Source organism: Petaurus breviceps, unplaced genomic scaffold (genome assembly GCF_028583685.1).
Source record: "Petaurus breviceps papuanus isolate PSGF00001 unplaced genomic scaffold, PetGlider_PUasm1.0 90881, whole genome shotgun sequence".
Taxonomy (NCBI): Eukaryota; Metazoa; Chordata; class Mammalia; order Diprotodontia; family Petauridae; genus Petaurus; species Petaurus breviceps.
The window spans coordinates 993,403-1,015,983 of record NW_027187369.1 but is presented as its reverse complement, the minus strand read 5'-3'; the positions used below and the strand labels follow the sequence as shown (position 1 = coordinate 1,015,983).

General features: G+C 41.6%; 1 long non-coding RNA gene across 2 annotated transcripts in view; it reads left to right on the top strand.

Annotated features, from left to right (window-relative positions):
• LOC138150590 (uncharacterized) overlaps positions 1-6,706 on the top strand; it is a 465,078-nt gene extending 458,372 nt beyond the window's left edge. Inside the window, exon 5 of one of the 2 annotated variants that reach the window (XR_011165590.1) lies at positions 6,597-6,706. This is a non-coding gene — a long non-coding RNA (uncharacterized lncRNA). Of the gene's footprint in view, positions 1-5,231; positions 6,033-6,596 lie in introns of those variants that run through there. The other variant, XR_011165589.1, reaches the window with a different exon arrangement.
• The last annotated feature ends 15,875 nt before the right edge of the window (positions 6,707-22,581 follow it).

The following is a 22,581-nucleotide window of genomic DNA, read 5'->3' as shown; positions in this document are numbered from 1 at the left end:
ATACAGAGGGTACCGTAATGTAGCGTGTAACGCAGGGGATCACCTTCACTACAGTAGCAATCTCTACGGGGGAGGGCTTATTTTAGAGGAATCTTACACAGTAAGGGGAGGGCTTATTTTCGGGATAGGTCTTATTATCGGGGAAACATGGTGTATACACACACACACACACACACACACACACACACACACATATATATAGGGTTTAATGATCATTGATATCCTTGTAGTATTTGGCTACCAGTGCAATCTCTGGGTCAAAGGATACAGGTGTTTTAGGCATTTGCATAATTCCAAATTGCTTTCCAGAATGATTTTATTGAATCACCACTCCACTAAAAGTATATTAGTGTGCCTTTCTTCCCATTTTACAGATGAGGAAGGTGGCACCCAGAAACTATAAGGAATTTATCCAAGGTCACACAGCTAGGAAGTGGCAGAACGGGGTCCCAAACCCAGGTCCTCTTCCTTCATGTTTAATGGCCATTCACACACCATAGGACACGAGGGACACAATGCCATATTTGCATTTTTGTTCCTTGTGTGAATTCACAAATTCTGAGCTCCCTCCCAGGAAGGAAGCTCCTCCCCCTTCCTTGCAAGTTGGAGCTCTCTATGGGTGCTGGAATAGGAGGGATGTTACAAGGAGCCTTCCTCTGTTCAGCTGAAGGGTTTGGCAGACAGAAAAATTGGGGGACCCATTAGTGTGGACCACATATCTGAAGAGAAGATCAGAATTTCCTCTGTTCATCAAGACTTTTGGCCCCCTCTCCAGACTTCGGCCTCTAAGGAACCAGATATGGTTTCTTTCTTCTCTCCCTTTCTCTCTCCTCCTCTGTTCTCCTCTCCTCCCCTCCCTCTCTCCCTCTGCACCATAGCTAGGATCTGGTGCCACAGCTGACAGCTCACTCTTGGGTCTACTTCCTGTCCCCTTGGTAACTGAGCCTTGGCCCTGGCCAAAGCACTGCATATTCCACATGACTGAGTCCATTCCCTCAGGGTACCAGGCTGCGGCTTGTTTCTGGCCATTCATTCAGCCTGTGCATCTTGCAGCATCTGGGCTGCAGGTCCTCCCAGCCTATAACCCAGGGGGAAGAAGCACAAAATGGCTTGTAACTGTGCTCAGAGGCAGAGAGATGGGACTTGGATTTAATTTTCAATTCACTGCATCTTGGTAAAGTTAAACTGAGAGCAAAACAAGATAAAAGAAAGCAGTAGAAGAGGGGGAAGGGAGAAAGAAACTTTTAGCTTCAGGGAGTTCTACATTTGATCAAATGAGATAATGGCTCTAAAGCACTTTGCAAACCTTAGGGCTTTATCGAAATAGCAGCTCTCATTATTAATAGTGGTATACATATCTGTCACTATACACACTGCCCCTTTACAGGTTTTTGCCTTAATAGACAATAGTGATTTATCCCTATTTTTAACTGTAGAGACAGTTAGAAAACAGGGAGATGAAGAGAATGCTATACATACAGCTTACCTACGTATGAGCAAAGCATTTGCTAAAGTATGTCATACCAGTTTTGTGGGAAAATGTAGGCTTGGCCATCATACAGTTAGATGAATTCAGAATAGGGGCTAAGGGTTCTGTGGTAACCCAGAAGAGAGTGGCCAGGGGAGTGAGTGCCTCAGAGATCTGGGCTATTTCTCATTCAAGTCAATGACTCCGATTAAGGCATAGATTGAAAGCTCAACAGTGATGCAAAGAAGTCAGAATCCCAAAAGATCTTGACAGACTAGAGTATTGGGTGGAATCAAATAAAACAATTTAGTTGGAATAAATGTAAAGTCTAACACTTGGATGAAAAAAAATCAGCTTCAGAAGTATTAGGGAGGAGACATTGGTTTGAAATATTTCTAGTGCCTTTTAGTAGCCTACAAGTTCAGCTAGGTGGGGCAGTGGATAGAATACTGTGCCTGGAGTCAGGAAAACTCATTTTGCTGAGTTCAAATATGGCCTCAGCCACTTACTAGCTGAGTGACCCTGGGCAAGTCACTTCACCCTATTGGCTTCAGTTTCCTCATCTGTAAAATGAACTGGAAAAGGAAATGACAAGCCCCTCCAGTACCTTTGCCAAGAAAACCCCAAACGGAGTCACAAAGAGTTGGATGTGACAGAACAACAAAATGACAAAGTCCAGCGTGTTTTGGAAGGGGTAAGATATGGCAGTAAAAAAAAAAAACCTAATGTGGCCCTGGGGCTATCTTAGGAAAGGAAAGGCTTCCAGGAACAAAGAGGGCATTGGACTGCTATCCTCCTCTCAGACCACATCTGGAATGCATTGGGTTCAATTCTGAAAATCATAGTTTAGGAAAGCAAACGAGAAGCTGTTGAGTGTCCAGAGATGGGCAACTGGAATGATGGTGGAGGTGGGCAAAAGAGAAGGCTCAGGGGGATGATCATTGTGTTCAAATATTAAAGAATTGTCGCGTCCATAAGTGAGATGAATCTGCTGTAATGGGAATGTAAATTTTTAAGATCTTCCCTGCCCCTAGGCTAAAGTGCACCTGGAGCCTGGGGTGGGAGGCTTGTTTTTCAGTAGATACTTTTTGATTGGCCAGTGAGTCCAGCTCTGAGCCAGGAGCAGGCTATATAAACCCTGATTTGAGGCTTTGTTTTGGGGCTCGCTTTGAGAAGTGTTCTGTGATTTGATCAGATGAGACTCTGGGAAGCCGTTGTTGAGAGCCCCCCAGCTTTGAAAGACCCAGATGTTGATTTGGTATGAATGTAATGGTTGGACAGTTTGGAAAACTGTCTGGTTGATCTGTTTCTCTGTCTTGATAATTCTTTCTGTATACTCTGAATTTTGGGGTGCTAACGTTTTTCCCCTGAACTAGGTAAACGATATATGTTTGACTGATTAAACTAAGCTTGTTAATGCATTTTGAGTTGCTTTCCTTTAACAAAGCAGATCCAAGAACCTGTGTTGGCAGCCACCCTGGGGACGCCTGGGGTGCTTGCTGCTACATCTGCCTTGGGAAGTAATGGGATTCTTCACCCCCCCCCCCAACCTCTCCCCTTTGTTGGGTAGGTTGGAATGAAGATTCCTTTTCAGGTACAGGCTGAACCAGAGGAGGACCTTCCAACTCCAATTCTGTCATTGTATGATTATTTTCTGCTATTGGGGATGCCTTTGCACCATAAGCGTGAAACATATGCAATCACAGAAATATACCACATAGCTTAAGTAGAAGATACATTTACCAAAGGCCTCTACTGCCTAGTCTGTCTCCTTTGTGCCTTGTGATTATTATTCATTTGGTTTTTACCTCCATGATCTTAGGAAACTTCACTAGCTGGGTAGCTCTCCATTGTCCTCCATCTTTCCTTACCAAGATACACTCACTTCACCACACACATGCCATCTTTTTTTCCTCTTTTCAGTTAGTGCTATTAACTACCCAGTTATTTTAGTATTTGTTATAGGGATGGGTATATTATGGTTGTTTATCTGCACTATATTCTCACTTAAGTGGAGAATATCTGGGTATGGTGGCCACCAAATTCATTACCTTTACAATTCTCTGGAAATAGAGACCTAAGGTCTATATTTAAAATATGACAAAAGCAGATACACATAGTATACATGGCCATGAAGCATATTCTGCAGTGATCACCCTCAGTTCTTGTCCCTTAGGATGATCTAGCTGTGTCTTGCCTTACTGTGACTCTATAGGGCAGGGCTGCTTAACCCGGGGTCTGTGAACATGGTTTTTTATTTGAAGTATTTTGTTAACTGTATTTCAATATGATTCATTTTCCTTTATTGTTCTGTATTTTCTTTTATGCATCTAATAAGCATGATTCTGAGATGGGGCCCATCTGCCAAAAGGAACCAAAATGGGCCCAGGATGTTAAAATAGGTTGCAATTTCTTCTGTGGGGCCTTCAAAGGGCTAAGATTATATGTGTATATGCATGCATATTATATACACACATATATATATGTACACATATATGTATATATACCTATGTAGATGTGAACACACACACATACACTGCTGCATTGATGGAACACTATTGTCCACATCTGAGCTTTTGAGAGATCAGGCCCTTCAAGGAGTGAAAGGTAGCATGCCTTGCATATGGCTGACTTGTCAAGATGTGCCCCACTGAAACAATGGCTGACTGTTATGGTAATGGGAATCTGAAGATCTTCCCTGCCCCTTGATCCCATGATAGGCTTGGATGAATCTGAGAACCTTCCCTGATTTCAAAATAAACTCTGCCCCCTAATAGGCTGAATGTGGTCACATGAAGCCTGTGGTGGGTGACTTGATTTTCAAGAGTGCCCACACCTTGATTCTTTGTGATTGGGCAGTGGATAAAGAGGGTTGTGACATGCTCTGATCCAGGAGAAGGCTATATATAACCTGATGAGAGGTTTTGCTTTGGGGATCACTTTGGGAAGAGTTGTGTGATTTGGCCAGATGAGACTCTGGGCAGCCATTGAGCATCCCCGCCTCCCTCCCCCCAACCCCCTGGCTTTGAAAACCCAGATGTTGGAGCTTCCCTCTGTGGTAACTAAGTATGGATGTAATGGTAAGACAGCTGGAAGCCCTGTCTGCTGGTCTGTTTCTCTGTCTGCTTGTAAATTCTGTTTGTATTCTCTGAAGTTCAGGGTGCTGACTTTTTCCTCTGAACTAGGTAAATGATATATGTTTGATTGATTAAAGTCAGATTGTTAACCCATTTTGAGTTGCTTTCCTTTAGAAAAGCAGATATAAGAACATGTGCTACTAGGTAATAGATTCTAATTCTCAAGGAGAAATTGTTGTAACATTCCATAATTTAGGTAAAGGGCCCATACAGATTCATAAAAATGATAGGAGAGTTCAAATAATTATCATTCCTTGTAAAACAATACCACTTTTTAAAACTGACCCTCCTTCCAAAATAACTATCAGCAGAACTGAAGGATTTGGTTCTACTGATAGAATAAAATTGGGAGCTAAAGTATGGGTAAAACGGAAGCCAGATGATGTTCCAAAATCTGTGGAGATTATAGCACATGGGAAGGAGAACACTGTGACTATTGTTTATTGAGGAGAAGATGATTAAAAATTGTACTCTTAATGCATATATTCTACCATGAGTGAGGCTACAATAGTGGGATACTCCAGTAGCATGGCTGATCCTATATCTACTTTGCTTCTGGTTATTGTCTCTTTGCTTCTTCTTGATCTTTTGTCTGTTCACCTTGTTTACTAGATTTGTCTCCACAGGCTTGGTACCCTCCACCTGTAGATGCCTGATAGCTTAAGCTGGATGTCACCCCCTCTCCACAACTGTGATATGTCACCCCAGGACCTGCCATCAAGCACATTCCAAATGCTGGCTAAAGAACTGACTCCTCAAATGGGACCCCTTTGGATGGGGACAGTTCTGTGTCCAATTTCAGCAGCAAGTAGCCATGGAAGAAGAGACCTTTGCCCCTTACCCCAAGATTTTGGGACGCCAATTATTCAGGGGGGAATGATAGGAAGCTTGTGCTCAATCCCTACCCTAAAATATTGTTTTCTGTGTTTATTGTGTGCTATCCTTGTTATATTGTTGTAAAATTCTGTTGACACCAGTTACTCCTAAAATTCCTATTAACCTATGTAATGAAATGTATTGTTAATGTATTTTTGCCAAGTAAGGGACACGAAAGATTTTGGGGCCAAATGTAATGGTTATGGGATTTGAAGATCCTACATGACCCTTGAACTTGCTGATGTAGCAGGAAGGGGAGGGGCAGGAGGAATCCTGAGCCAAGCTGGAACCAGCGCGGTGACTGGAAGCAGCGGCAGCGGTGGCAGCACAAACTCCTTTTTTTTGAGCCAACCACAACTTTTGCTAAGGACTCCTGCTGAGGACTGCCAGGGATGGGAACTGTGGGGGGCTGGAGCTGCTGGGAGTGAGCTGCATGGACGTTGAGCAGTTGCTGTAAATGAGGAGAGGAGGATCTTTGCCTGAGGTAGCCTGTTCTGTTTTGAAGGCTTGAAAATGTGGGTGTTTACAGCATTAACTACATGTGACAACTCCATAGCTGCTGTGATGGCTTTGACTTGCTGGTTTGGGGACTCAGTTTTTTTTGATATTTGAATAAATGTTCTAGCTTTGTCCCCCATGTGGAAATCCTGTTATATTTTGTGATTAATAACCATATCAGCATATTTATAGTTACCATAGGAAATGTGAATACTGCATTGTTGATACACTGACCATGGCAAACTGGCATTCCTCTGAGGGCCTTGAGCAGCTCTTGCCATGCTCTGAAATTTATAACCCTGGGTTGCACCTAAAAATTCTATTTCCTGACTCTATTTCAGTTGGCTCAGTCCCAACCTGGGGGCCATCTCCAGTTGTCCTGACCTATGTCTTGCCACTGGACTCTGAAAACTCAGGAGGAGAAAGTGAGGCTGATGACTTTGCACAGCCCTGCCTCACTTAAATCCAATTTACTTGCAAATCAAGACATCACTATCCTGAAATCACTCCTCCTTTTTGAGAACAAAGGAGGAACATGTCCCCACCTAACACTGACTGCCTTACCTATGTTTCTGCTTCATCTTTGGTCTAATGACTCTCTCTTTCCTGCTCTCTAGGGTTTGAAAGTGGCTTAGAGCCTTTCCTCCTGGATCCTTCCCCTGTATGAAGAAACAAGCTGCTATCTATGAAGTCTCTCTATGAAATGAACTCCAAGCAGTCCAGAGGGTGGTAAGATGTGACCATCACATTCAAGACTGTCCATGATAACATTGTGAAGGAGGCAAAATTGGTCTTTGTTGTTCCCTGTCCGTTTTTTGCCTATTACTACATACTTTCCATCCACTAATGACAACCACCAACTGTGGGATTGTCTGTGGTCACTTGACTTCAGTTTCTTGGTCTGTAAAATGAGGGGGTTAGAGTGGATTGTCTCTGATGCAGTGACCTTGGTGATCTCAGAGATCCCTTCCAATATCTATCATATTCTTTTTTTTTTCTTTGCTTTTTGGAGGGCAATTGAGGTCAAGTGACTTGTCACTTGTTAAGTGACTTGACTCACCCAGCTAGTAAATGTCAACTGTCTGAGGCCAGATTTGAACTCAGGTCCTCCTGACTCCAGGGCCGGTGCTCTATTCACTGCACCTCCTAGCCGCCCATATCTATCATATTCTAAACCTCCCTTGGCCTCACTTTCCTCATCTGTAGAATGAAAAAGTTGACCTGCTAAGTGCCTTCTGGAAGTATCTTCCTGTGATCCTACTTATGCCTATGACCACCCTAGGTCATATTTAAAATTTCTCAACATTTCGATTTGGTCAATGACTTCCCGATGGGAATGGACCGTCGACTAATGAGCTCTGTTTTGGGAAATTTGCTCATTGATTGTGCCAAACACCATTTGCTAAGAAGTCAAATCAAAAGAAAATATAATAAGAGCTAGTCAGAGAAGAGAGAGCCAACATTCTGTCTGTATTGGCCTTTGTGGAGGGATAGAAGAGAATGAATTCTACATCAGTTGAGTCTACACTTGGAGTTTTTTCTTCAGTAACAGGGACAGGCTGCTGGGAATTCTGTATGCTCTCGAGCTCAGTTCCCCTTGTGATAAAAGACAGAAGTGGGGGAGTTTTCTGGAATGGACCAGGGGAAAGTCACAAGAGATGAAGCCATGGCCATGAGCAGCACCAGGTCTATTCTCTAACCCACTGAGCTAATCAGCCACAGGCCAATGTAAGGAATATATGGATAAGGAATACAAAAGTCATTCGATCACCCGGCATTTTTCTTAATGGGAATACACTAATCACTTTATTTCCATTCATCCACTGTACAATAATAACTTCTGTTCATTATGATAGCCCTACAAGATCTTGAAGTACCTTCTGGTTCTTCAAAGAAAGACACAAGAAAAATGAATGCAGGTTCAGGAAGGAAGGGAATAAGCATTCAGTAGGCACCTACTGTGTGCCAGGCATAACATTAAACACTTTATAAAGCATTTGATGCTCACAACTCTAGGAGAAAGGTACTATTTTGTCCCCATTTTATAGTTGAGGAGACTGAGACACATAGATGTTAAATGATTAGCTTAGAATTACTCAACTAGGAAATGGCTGGATTTGAACTCAGGTCTTCCTGACTCCAGGCCCTGGGACACCTTGCTGCCACAATATTTTATTACTTTTTCATAATAGAGGTGATCTATGCATGGCATATAGGGCTACTTAGAGAATTTAGAATGGGAAAGTACCTTAAAGGTCCAAAAGCTAGATTCCAAGGTTCAATGAAAGGGTTCTAACTTCAAATCCAGACCTTGGCTTTTCAACCACACCATTCTTCTGTCATTTAAACAGAATATTACCTTCCACACACTCCATTTCTTAATCATTATACTTAAATGAAAGTGGTTATTTCTGTTATTGGACACCATCAACTGTGGTCAATTGTGCAAAAGCTGAATGTTTTAAGTTCTGAATCTCAATTCCATTCCCTTAAGCATCAGAGGACCAGTGGTGAGTGTGATGTGATTCATGCTTGAGTGAAGGCACCTAGGCTGCTGCCGAGCCAATACTCCTAAGGGATCAAGGCTAATGAGACTGATGGAGAACCTACCTGCTTCTTGTATTGGCTATGATTTTGGGGGGAGAATATGTCCTTGGATGGATGTCTCTGGGCTAAAATTTCCAAGAAAAAAAAACACTCAGAAATGAACAATTCTAGATGGCATACTAAAGGGAAAGAGTAGATTCAGTGTAATAAGACTTTGGTTCAATTTGGTTACCTTTTAACCTCTTTGAGGCTCAGTTTCCTTCTTGGTAAAATGATGGGTAGGGTTGGACTAATCGATCGTGTTTCTTACATCCCTGAATCCTATGAGTGTGATGGTGGTTCCAAGCGGTCCCACACCCATTTCACACAAGTACCTTTGACATTGATATACAGCTTATAAACTGAGGATCTCAAAGCAGCACTAAGGATATTTTTATCACCCACTGTGTGTCCAACATTGTGCTGGGGTTTGCAGCTGAGCCAAATACAACAGAAGGTATCATGATCCGTCCTCTCATAGAGTTAATCTAGCTGGGAGAACAATGGAACACAGTAGACTTCTGAACATGAAGACTTGGAATTTCCACAGTGCCCCTGGATAACACTCAAAGTTGGGAGGTTTATTTATTGCCTTTGCACACTACTTTGGCTATCTGCTGAATGGGGATCAGAGCCAAGCGAGCCTTTGTGTTTCAAGAAGGGCATAATGAAAATGTGGGGGTTCCCTAGGGAGGTTCCTTTCTGAGATTGTGTTTATGTGTGCTTCTCCTGATGAGTAGTGAGGTGGTACAATGGTTAGAGCACTGGACCTGGAATCAGGAAAATCTATTTCAAATCCAGCTGCAGAAAGTCACTAACTGTGTGATCTTGGGAAAATTACCACCTCAGTTTCCTCATCTGTAAAATGGGAATGGCAATAATAGGACCTACCTCCCAGGATTATTGTGAGGATAAAATTAGACAATATTTATAAAGCATTTTACAAACCTTAAAGAACTATATAAATGGAAGGCATCTAGAGGAGCTGTATAAATTCCTCTTCAGCATAACAGAGAAAACCCCAGATTGAGGGAAAGGGAAGAAGGGAATAAGCATTTATAAAGCACTTGTTTTAAACAAATATTATCTAATTTGATCATAACAACCTTGTAAAACAAGTGCTAGATGCTATTATTTATTCCCATTTCACAGTTGAAGAAACTGAGGCAAACAGGTTATTTTGCCAGAGTCACACAGCTAAAAAGAGTCTGAGGTCAGATTTAAACTCAGGTCTTTTTGACACCAGAGCTGTGCTCTCACTACCAAGCTGCCTCTTAAGAACAAAGCTTGAAATCATAGAAAACCATTAAAGAAAGGTGGTGCTTTGGAATCATTTCAGTTGGTGAGTAATGGGAGGTGGTCTTAGTATCTACAGGCAAAGATGATAGAAAGAGGGCAATTGTCATTCCTTATAGAAAAGCTGGACAACTGTCCATTTTACCCTTCCCCATTCCAAGCTTTGTATGATACAAGCCAGGCATTGATATTCTGTTACTTGACGCTTATTTCAATAACTATAAGAGAGCTTTCATTCCCCTCCCCTTCACCAGAGGCTGCTAGGGAGTACAAAGTATAGAGCACTGAGCCTGGAAGACCTGTCTGCGTGACTCTGGGTGAGTCATTTAAACTTTGGTAGTCTCAATTTCCTCATCTGTAAAATGGGGATACTAAAAGCTTCAGGGTAATCCTAAGAATCAAATAAGAAGATATTTGGAAAGCACAGTTCCTGGCTCATAGTAGGCACTAAGTAAATGCCTGTTCCCTCCTCCGTGAGATTTTGAGGTAGACCCAAGTCTGAGTCTTTCTGAGGACTTTTTCTGAGCTATTCCCAGAGGCTTTAGAACAAAGATCATTTACATTCATTGGGAGATGCTCATCCACTTGGCTTCCCAGGGAGTGAAACTATGCATAGGAGTTTGAAAAAGGTAAAAGTAACTAAATAAAAAAGGAGAAAGAAAAGAGAGGGGTTCATGGCAATATGGAAAAATTAATGTTTCTGTTCTAGGATCTTCTCCCTCAATCCCATTTTGCTCAAGTTCAAATGTTTCCGACAGGGCCACAAACTATACTTCTGTACTTTGGGGTCTTCTTATGGATCTGGGACAGACACTGAAGGGAGACAGGACTATTGCCTTGGCCCATTGCTTGGTAAGTAGGAGTCTTTGCCCATAATCTTGATTAGAAATGATGTACAACAGCTCCTGAGGAGTCTTTGGTCTAGGAAACCCACTCAGGCTAGAACTCTTAGAAAGGGCCAAGGCCTGGACTGTCATCTTCAGTCACAGATATCGGTGACACTCTGTCACTCTGTGCCTCCTTTTACTTTTCCCCATAATACCTTGTGGAGTTGAGACAAATCCTTAGCTCAGATCATTGAGGCAGTTAGGGATGTAGATGAATCACAGATGAATCTATTATCTCAGACTCAGCTGTCATGAGAAAGCTGACCTCCTACTCTGGTACTAATACCAAGTGGCACCACAACACACAGCAACCTTAGGGAAACTCCCTGGTAAAGGCATAATATGCCATGCCCTTTCTGAACCCCAAAGGTTTACATGGATCTATCTGATCTTCATTCAGCAAAGAGCCCATTATGCCCAAAGGGAAAATCCACTGCCATCAGTCACTGCCCTTCTTTCTCCTAAAATACGCCAGCTACAGCCTCTTTATTCTAATAATGGTGGTGCAATGATTAGTTTATTTGCTGCTGGCTTCAGGGCTTCCCCTAGCCCGTGTGCTGGCACCCATTGAGAAGGGTGTTTAAAATGAGGCCAGAGGGCCCATACATACCCTGACTTCGAAGCCACAGTGATATATTTGAACTCCCTTAGCTTCACAGAAGTGGAGATGACTTTCCTGCTTACACCTTTCTTCTCTGCCCGCCTATTACTTCATATCCAGTATGAACCTTGTATCTCATGGATTTGCTCAGCATTTCCACTGGTACCTTCCTATCTGTCTGATTCTCTTGGCAGCACACCTAATGAATTCATTTGGGCTATCATATACCTTACCTATTCCCTTTGGTTTGATCAGATAGGTTGAGTGTGAAGACCTTAGCTTCTTGCTTGGGGATTTATAGACTCCTATCTACAATAACTGGTCATTCTAGTTACTACCTTTTGGATATATATATTCGACCCCTGCCCTTTTGGTCTTGCTCATTTCCCAGACTTGGCCCTCCTGAGTAAGGTGGAGGATTTTGATAGATGGGAAGGAGGAGGTTGAACTTTCAAGGTGGGGATAGGGGAATAGTCTGATCATCCAATTCAACAAACATTGGTTATGAATTGCAAGCAATGCATTACCCAAGGTGCCAGAGAAGACGTGGTATTTGCCTTCACTGAGCTTACAGTTCTAAAGCAGGGGTGGGGAATCTGTGGTCACCAGGCTGTCACATGTGGCCCTCTAAGTCCTCAAGTGTGGCCCTTTGATTGAATCCAAACTTCACAGAAGAAATCCCCTTCTTAATAAAAGGATCTGTTCTGTAAAACTTGGACTCAGTCAAAAGGCAGCACCCAATATACCAGATATAATATCTAAACTATAAGTTCAAAGGTCAAAAAAGTAGTCCAATTTTGTAGGACAAACTTTATACTACAGGAACATCCAAAGTTAAGTTTGATTAAAATAATTTAACTGACAATTGTGTGTGTGTGTGTGTGTGTGTGTGTGTGTGTGTGTGTGTGGCTTGTCTCTATCCCTCACCAGTTGCTGGTAATTATATAGAAGTGGTCTATGCAAGTTGTTCTGTGTTGGGAGCATACTGACTGGAGAGAGGAGTTAGACACAAACAGGAAGCTGATAAAGTTTGTTGTGTTGGAGGCCCAAGCAGCATTTCTGGTGGTTGGCACCATTACAAAGGAGAAAAATTCTCCACTTCCCTCATCTCCCCAAGAAGCTGATTTCTGCAAGTCTAAGATAATAAACATCTCCTTGGAAAAGAAGGCATTTGCAAGAATTAGCTGGCAACACAGTGTATCAACTTATTGCAAATAACCCAGTGGGATTCTGGCCACCCAGAGAATATAGAGGGTACTGCTCAACTAGAGGGAATAACTATTTCTCAGAGCTGGCAAGAGAGCTTTTCTTAAGGCTGGTCACGATGTCCTTTTCTCCATAAAAGATCATCTGCATTTGGAGTCTCACGGCCGATCCTGCCATTCAAGGCCCTCCAAAATTTGGCATGTTTGGCCTCCAGAACTTTGTAGCACAATACTCTCTTCTGTGTAGGCAACAACAAACTATTCCATTTTCTCAGCCTGCCCTCTCCCATCCCCATGCTTTTGCATCCATTCTTCCCCTAAACCAGAAAAAACCTCTCCCTAATTTCTAACTATTGCAATGCCCACCTGTTTGTGAACCAGCATGGTATAGAGATGATGACATTTACCTTTGAATCAAAAGACCCGAGTTTACATCCTGGTTCTTTCACCTACTGTGAGACCTTGAGTAGGCCATCTCCTTTTTCTGAGCTATAATTTCCTTATAATAAAATGGGGTTCCTAATACCCACACTCCCTGCCTTACAGGGTTGTGATCAAAGTGCTTTGTAAACTATAAAATATTAGAGGGATGGGAGTTATTTGTAGTAGAGTTTACTAACATTCACAGCCCAATGGAGCATATTCTCTTCACAATTCTCTGATTAGGACACAGTGGAATTCCAATGCATTACTTCTATCTCTTGGTCTATGCTGGGGCTTTTGTATTCAAGTAATTTGCTCTTACTATTAAGTCACTAATAACTACTGTCTACCCATCGGTCAGGGCTTTTCTTCTATCAGCATTATCCTCATTGTCATGAGGATTCATATTTGCACTGAATAATGGAAATATCACTTACAGGTTATTAAAGCATTGATTTTTGGAAACCCATCCCCCAAATGCCCTCCCTCTGCAACAAAGGCTCACAAACACAGGGAAAATATTAATAATGGACAGAATAAAATGCTTGACTCGAGTTCTAAATTTCTAAAGCTTCTCAAGCCATTGAATATACATGCCAATGTCCCCTGTTGTCAAGTGCCTTAGCTTAGAAGGTATTTACCAGAAAACTATTAGTGAGGCATTGATAAATATTGCATGAGGGCATAGCCCCGTTTGCCTTGCTATTTATTTGTTTGTTGAAAGTCGAAATTGCAGTGGAAGTAGCAAGTCCTGAAGTAGGGCTAGGAGAATTGCAACTGCATCCCATTAGAGGTGGTGAGAGGAGAGTAATCTCTCCCCTAGACGGGCTCTTAAGCTTTCTCCTTTCAGCTGCCTGGGCAAAATGATGGAACAAGAAGACCGTACATATGTACAGCCCTTTATGGTTATAGAGCACTTTCAATTTGACTCAGTTTTATTTAATCGAATCCCACCAGCATTTATTAGGAACCTACCCAGGTGAAAGGCACTGTGATCAGCACTTGGTATGTGGTGATGTATAAGTGGGCACCAGCTTTGTTCTCTGGGTTTTAGGGAGGCCTGCTGGAAGAGGTAGCACTTTAGTATAGGCGCAAAGGAAGGGAGGGACTTCAACAGACAGAAATAGGCAATGCAATAGACAGGGTCTGTTCCATGTTTGGGGGATGGTAGAAGCAGAAAGAAGAAGAGTGTAGGATCTGAACAGGGGTTGGGTAGCAGAGCAGTGGGAGATAAAGTGGTAAACACCAGCTGGATTGCAGGGGGCCTTGAATGCTAGAATTAGGAGTTTAGGCTTCATTCCATAGGCCATGGAGAGCCAGTGAAGATTCTTGGGTAGAGAAGTAGCATAAAGAAAGTCCTTTAGGCAAAGATGTAAGCAGTGATGTGAAGAATGGTTGAGATTGGAAAGTGTAGAGGGAAAAAGGCTATTAGAGTAGTTGAGGCTGAGAAAGAGAGGCATTGTATTGACAAGTATCATCTCATTTAAGCCTCATGACAATCTTTACAGATGGGGAAACTGAGGCCCAGAAAAGTTAATTGAGTGCTAAAGATCTCACAATGGCTGAATTGCTACTCAATTCTATCTCTCCTGACTTGATTCCTGTGTTCCTACTTTTATACCATTCTGTTTCTCAAATACAGGAAGGTCCAAACCATAGAGTTGACCCAGAGGTATCTGTCTCCAACTGGTGCTATACTGACTTCTCAAATCTACTCTTGCAGATGCAGGTAGGCAACCTAGACCAATTTTCTATTCTTTTTTTTTTTTGCTTTTTGGGAGGGCAATTGGGGTTAAGTGACTTGCCCAAGGTCACACAGCTAGTTTTTGTCTTGCGTCTGAGACCGGATTTGAACTCAGCTCCTCCTGACTCCAGGAGGAGTCTATTCACTATTCACTGCACCACCTAGGCACCCCCTAGACCAATTTTCAAAATGTTCCAGTCCTAACTATGCTCTCTCTTAGCAAAAACCCCTAGCAAACAAGAATCTTTGTGCCAGATTGTCTACTCAAAGAGTTGCCTTGACATCTTCTGATTTACAATAACTTCCTAGGCCCAGCCAGGTACCTGAAGTATCTGCCTGGAGGCACCAGAGGGGATGGAGAGCTCAGTTCTGGCCTAGGAATTGTGGGGTTCAATCAGCAGGGACACTGCTTTATTTTGGTGCTTATTAGAAAGGTACATTCTCCCACTCTCTCTAGCCCCTGCCTGAAAGAAATGGAAACTAGTTTTCAGTCCAAACTAGAAAACATTATATGAATTGCTATGTAGCATCTGAGCCCAGAGGGGTCAAGTGTCATACCGCTGGGACTTAGGGTTACTGGCACTGGTTAGGACTGAGCTGCTTAGGATACATATCATGGGTTCTTCTCCCTCCCCTGCTTTCTAATTCAATAGTTCCCATCTCAATCTAGTCTGCAGACTGCAATGTGTACTGTTCTACCATGGAAACTCTACCCTGTCCACTCCCATCACTAAAATCAGAAACTGGTGAAAATAAGGGATTCTATACAGTGAACACTTTTATCCTCAGCTTAGCCATTTTCATCTTAACAGCTCAGGGGAGAGAATGGGAGCTGGAGAGAACCAAATACTAAACATGTAATTTTTTTTTAAAGTCTATAGGTCTTTAGTTAGACTCTGGTGGTAAAATGTGCTGACTGGGAACAATTTTCCATGAAAAAGCATTTGGGAAACACTTCCAATGGGAGACACAGATACATACTCGGAAACATAAAATGCATGCATCAGTCTGGAAATTGGCTAGCACCTTACTTATTAGCATCACAGCCATTCCCATGTCCCTCCTATGTAGACAAATACACACAAGTGGGAAGTCCTGGAAATAAGGGAAATCCTGGATTCTCACAGGATATGTAAGAAATTAGGAAGAAGACAGACATACTTGACTTTTAAAAATGGACCAGTCACTAGCCAGAGTAGGATTAGGCTTTACTAAATTGTGGTTTTGTTGACTGCTTATGTGTAGCATACTGCTCTGAAGCTCTTACAGTGGCCCAGGAGAGTGAGCAGTACAAAGTAATAGTTTCCACTGATGGTAGGTGTGAGACACAGCTAAATGGGGGTGACCAGAAGGCCAAGCTGGAAGCTGCTGATGATTATAAGCAGAAGCTTAATTTCATACCCATGCATCACTTCTAAAACCTGAACATCTACTCCCTGAGCCTTGATAGATTTGAGTCCTGAGCAGCAGATAGTTGCCATCTAAGGCTGAGGCTTTGACTTTTTTTCATCCCCAGTTGGTTCAGGTAGCTCCACACACCATGCAAAGAGGACCTCTGTCCTTGAGCCATGACATAGAGTCATGGTAAGGGTTTTGGTTTTTTAATTTATTGGAAACTAGACAAGTAGTGGGGCAGCTAGGTGGCACTACAGGGGATAGAACGCCAGACCTGGAATCAAGAAAACTCATATTCCTTAGTTCAAATCTGGCCTCAGACATTTCCTAGATGTGTGACCTTGGGCAAGTCAAATCACCCTGTTTGCCTCAGTTTCCTCATCTGTAAAACAAGCTGAGAAGGAAATAGCAAAGCAAAAAGAAGAAACCCAAATGGGCTCAACATGAAAAAATGAGTGAACAAGAAGATGAGTAAGGCTTCATAGGTCATCAGGCACTCATTGCTGAACTTCCTATAGGCCCATGATAACTAAAGTCAGGGCCAGCTCAGCAGCCACTGACAGGTCAAGATTCATGTACTTTCATATTCAAGAGGAGTTGGGGACCTGTGAGATATGTTGGCTGACACCCTCTCCCAAGAATAAAGGAAGCAATAGTCGTATCTGTCTTCTTCCCTTGCTGCTGTTGTAAGGGAACTGTCCACTATCAATGCTTTGCCAAGGTCCAGTCTAAAAAAGGAAATCTCCTGGGCCCATATGGGCTTCCAATTTCTTGAAGGCAGGGGCTATTTTTCCATTTTGTATTTGTATCTTGGCATAGTGCCTGCCACATAATAAACAATTAATAAAGGCTGTTGATTGACAATTAGATGGTCTCTAAAGTGTCTTCCAGTTCTGACAGTTTTTATTTTATGTTCTAAGGGCTCTCTCTATGTTGCAATGTCCATCCCTACTCCAAAATTCTGATATTAGGATTTTGATGATAGACTCCTTGGATGCTGATAGGATTATATGATTGGCTTTGACCTGGATCTTCCAGGTCATTCTTGCCCTTCTTTAAACTCTCAATCATGACTGCCTTTCTCTTTCTCTCCCTGACATTCCATAGATTCTTATTTGACTCTTACATCATCTCTGCAAGGCAGATAATCATGACAATAACCTTAAAACCCAGCCCATCCTCCATGTAGAGGAAAGGGAAGGATAACATAGCACAGACTCTCTGTTACCCAAGACAACTGTGAAGTCTGTGAATGCCTGACAGGAGCCCTGAGACTCTGGGCAATTGAACCCCAGCAATTCCACAGACTGAGTAAGCTAACTGCTCCTTTGAATCTACAAAATCGATATAAGACCACAGACTCACCCTCCTCAAAATCATTGCAATGATCAGCTTGACATGAAGCAGAGGACATCAGAGAGAGAGAGTGCTATCCCAAGAAGGAGAGGGATCTTGAAATCAATCAAATAACAATACCCTATCTCATGGAAATGGTTTGGTGCAGATAGTGCTGACTAAGAAAGTAGGCAAACCACAAGTGCATGTGAAAGGGAATAATGGAATGAATACTTAAATGAGGGACCAATACTATATTATAACAAAATGGGAAACAGACTGTACCAGTTATAGCAAGGAATTCATAGTGCTTTCCACTAATGGTTAGCTACCTCACCTCCAAATCATAAAAATAACCCTATCACCAACCAATAAAGGGTAAGCATTAAAGAAATAACCTCATCCTTATACCTGATTAGATGAAATAAGAGATGTAACTGAAAAAGGCTGGTAGTCAATAAATATTTCTTAAGGATTTACTATGTGTCAGGCACTATACTAAGTTCTAATTATATGAAAAAGGTCAAAAGCTGTCCTTTCCCTTATGGAGGGGACAACATGCAAATAACTGTCTACATACAAGATATATAAAACATAAGGGAAAATTATTTCAGAGCAAAGGGATCAACAACCAGTGAGATTAGGAAGGGCCACCTGTAGAAATTGGGGTTTATGCTTAGGCTTGACAGAAGTCAGGGAAGCTAGGAGTTGTTAATGAAGAAAGGAAGACTTGACATCGAGGTCTTAGAAAATTTTCACTTAATGCAAACTTGCTAAATTATACCCAGTAATGAAACGGATGAAAAAAAAATATCTTAAGTGATTTTGAAAAGTAGCTAGGTATAGACTAGATTTTTTTTAAACCCTCTTTGAATTTGACATCACGGCTCCAACTTAGCGGAGCAATGATTCCAAGGCAAAATAAATTTTAAAAACTAGTATATGCTCCAACCATCATGAACAAACATATTCTTCCACAATATTTGACAGAAAATATAAAAAAAACCATGTCAGGATCAGCACACAGTAGTACACGTGGCAGCCAGTGCCTCAGTAAGACTGACAAAAGGAAAGTTGGCACTATCAATGAGTGTCCCTAAAGACAGGCATCAAACACCATGGCAGAAGTAGCTTGAGAGACCTATTTAAGATCAGCAGAAAGGCACAGGAAGGCTACATCAACATCTAGCTAGTACACACCATAGAAAACCTCATCAACACATCACCCAATTAAGGGCAACAAAAAAGGAAACACACAGAAAGGAATCTAGGAAACAAAGGATGAGAAATAACAGCAATTAAAAGCGAGAATCAAAAGATTAAGGTGATACAAGGAGGTGAAATCAGGTAAAGAACAAAATAAATAATTCACCATCAACCAAAACGACCACATGTATACCTTGGAGATATTGTGGGTTTGGTTCCAGGCTACTGCCATGAAGTCAATATTGTAATAAAGAGAGTCACACGGATTGTTTTGGTTTCCTAGTGCATAAAAAAATTATGTTTACTCTGCAGACCAGTAAGTGTGCAATACGACACATGGCTGTACTATGGAGGCTTGAGAACACTAAAAGAATGAGGATGTGGAATATTTCTAGTAGCCTATCTTGTCACCTTTGAGTCAGTATGGCTTAGTGGATAAAGGGCTGGCCTCGGAGTCAGAAAGACATGTTCAAGTCCCACCTCAGACATATACTGACTTTGTGACTCTGGCCAATTTCCTTTCAATTGCCAAGAGGGTGCCAACCTGCATTGCCAGAAGAAGTTTCTTCATCAGAGGTTTACCTAAATCAATGAAATTATAGCACTAGGCCCTATATGTTCACAAAAATCCAACACAATGAAGTTGGGTCACAATTAAATCAAAATTTGCACACCATTAATATAATGAATGATAGAATTGCTATGTCAATAGAGATGACAGAAAACTCTAGCTTCTCTATAAAATCTGTAAGGTGGTAGTAGGGCCAAGACCCATAATTATTGACTCAGATGCTTCACAGTGATGCACTTTACTAACTTCCAAATGCAAACCTGGAGCCACTTTTTAAAGCAAAAGTTATCACCTATTTACTCCTAAAAGATGAGAGTACCAGCAACTCCTCAAAATATAGGCCAATTATGTGCTTATGCACTTTATACAAAACATTTACAGCTTGTAACACTAAAAAATACACCTTTAAACACAAGAGAATAATATATCAGCCAAGGAGAAAAAGCATATGCTTAAAAATCCCAGCAGTTGCAACTTATTATTGATTTGATAATTATTGAACATGCTGCCCAAAAGTACCATAACATTTATGCTGCTTTTGTTGGTGATTACAAAGCCTTTGACTCAGTTCTACACTCATGACTTATTTATGCACTACAAATACATGAAATAGATCCTAATATAGTGAGAATGTTGGAGATTCTGATATACATAGGGAAAAACTTTCTCTATTTAAAACATACCACCAAGCTAATAATGTCAAAAACAATTGATATTAAACATGGCATTTTTTCAGGGAGGCCATTTAAGCCCATTACGGTTCTGCTTAGTTTTCAATCCATTATCATCACTCCTAAATAGACCTAAGCATGGTAACTAAATTAAAGAGGAAATTGGAGCAAAGTATCTTATTAATTATGTACCTCAAGGTACATAGCTCCACCAAAAATACTTTTAATGCCCTTATATCTCAAAGAATACTGATAAGGATTCAAGCTTGTATCTAGAGATTATAACAAACCAATAGATGAAGATGATGTCTTCAGATACTTTGATCTTCTCCAGGCAAGACATATTAAACATAAAGATATCAAATAGTAGGCCATAGTTGAATAAGTTAAGCCACCAGTTCTCAAAATGTGGTTTGGGGAGCTCTGAAGGTCCTCAAGACCCTTTCAAGGTGTCCATGAGGTGAAAACTATTTTCACAGTAATACTAATGCATTTTAATTTTTGGTATGATAAATATCCACAGATATAGCCCACATAAGCACAAAACTTCCCCCTATCCTGGGTCATAAAATTTCTCTTGTCTGCCTTATCTTTTTTTTGTTGTAGTTTGCTTAAGTTTTTATTTTTATGTAGGGAAAAAAACAAATATACATTTAACCCAATTTGGTTGCAAGTTCATTAGCTTTTGTTTTTTTTCCAGCTTGGCAATACGAGCCACTGATTTTGGACCCAGAACATTGCCACCCTAGTGACAACGGATCTCATCTTATCTGTTGTTATAATTGGTTTTGATGGCTTCCACCAGCTTAGCCAGGGCTCCCTTATCTTCAGGGTTAACCTATGTGAAGGTAATGCTTGTGCAGGTCTTTCTGTGAATGAGGCACTGAGTCTTGCTTTACCTTTGATAATACAGTAAAGAACCCCCATTTTTCAGCATAAGGCAGGTAAGAAGACCACTATCTCAATGGGTTCCATGTCAATCACTACCAACTGTGCTGTCTTGTTTTCTAGTAACAGTGTTAACACCTGCTCTAAGGACAGCTGGTCTCTTGGTGGGGACATTTCCTTTGCTTGCAGCCTTTGCTTTTTGTCTTATTTTGTCTCAGGTCTATACTTGTAAGCCAGTTTAAGCAGTTGAATAGATGTCTGACAATCCAAAGCCTGGGTGAAGTGGTTAATTGCTGGCAGAACCTTCAAACGCTTATAAAGGATAGACCATTGACTGCAGTCTGATGTACCGAGGCCATTTGACAAATCATGTAAGGTCCCTTTTGGGCTGGATGTGCTGACCAATGCCAAAGTTCTTGGGACGCTTCTCAAACAAAGGATTGACCACTTTCTTGGCCTCCTGCTTCTTTACTACAGCAGGAGCCAGAGCCACCTTCTTCCCCTTGACCTTCTTCCCTTTTGCCATCAACTCCCTTTAAAAATTACATTATTTAATTAATTACAACCCCCTAAAATTACATTATCATCCTACAGGCTTTATAGTTTTTTGTCTATATAAGTCTCGTCCTTGTCTTATATCAATGCCTTTTTTTAGCTCCTTGCTGAATCTCAGGCCCTCATGCTTTTGCATTAATAAAGCTCCCTTTTGCTAAAGAAAAAGTCTGAGTGAATTCTTTCAAAATTTGAACCAGTTCTCCCAACTCTGACCCTTCCAAGTGATGAGGTATGGGCTCTAGGAGCCCCCTCAAGCTCTCCTTGAGTCCTTGAGGTACAGGCTCTGGGAAACTCCCTTGGACTCTTGATTAAATCATCCCATTTGATGAGGCACTTGCATGAGGCAATAAGCCTTACATTGTGGCTGGGCCCAGACCTCTAGACTAGTTACTAACTGCTAACTACAAGCCTTGTTACTAGCCTAGCCCTCCATTGTTCATCTACTTCCCACCCTTGAGCCTATCAACTGGCCTAGCCCACCATTGTCTGTAGCCTCCAGCTACCTCCCACCCTTAATCACTAATTATCCTCATTAACTCCTCCTGAAGACCCTCCCCAAACTCCTCCTCTAGACCATCCCTAGATTCCTCCCACAAAAGGTATATAAGACCCCTCTCACACTATGTGGTAGTGAAAACACCATAGAATGCCATAGAATAGTGAGAGTGCCATAGAATGACCTAGCACAGACTTACTCTGTTTCTAATGCTAGCAAACTTTTAATAAATTTTACTTTTCTTTGGCTGAGAAGACTTGAGTCAAATTCATTCAGCAGGACCCAGTGTGTTGGTTTTTTGGGGTCTCCAGAGCAACCTTAACCCTCTTAGTGGGTAACCTCTTCACAAGAAGTCCCTAGAGCATAGACCTAAGCTGTTGAACTGTGAACTACTCAGCATGAGAAGAAGCTGAGATGTTTGGAGTTCTAGCCCCAAAGGAAGCTACTATCATCATCAGAAAGTGATCAACAGGAGAAAATGAGGGATGGCAATGAGGAATGCTGTGATTACCAAAGGTGGGGGAGGGGAGAAAACACAAAGACCTTGATTATGGACAGAGAAATCAATGAGGAAGATGTTAATAGCATAAGGAAACAAGGCCTCCAGATCTAGGAAAGGAATTCAGATGCCTATGGAAAATCGGTCAACAAGTGAGGAGGCAGAGGATCCTGTGGATTTTGAAGAGTACATGGAATGACAACATAATGTTCCTAAGCAGTTTAAAAGAAAAAAAGAAATGTGA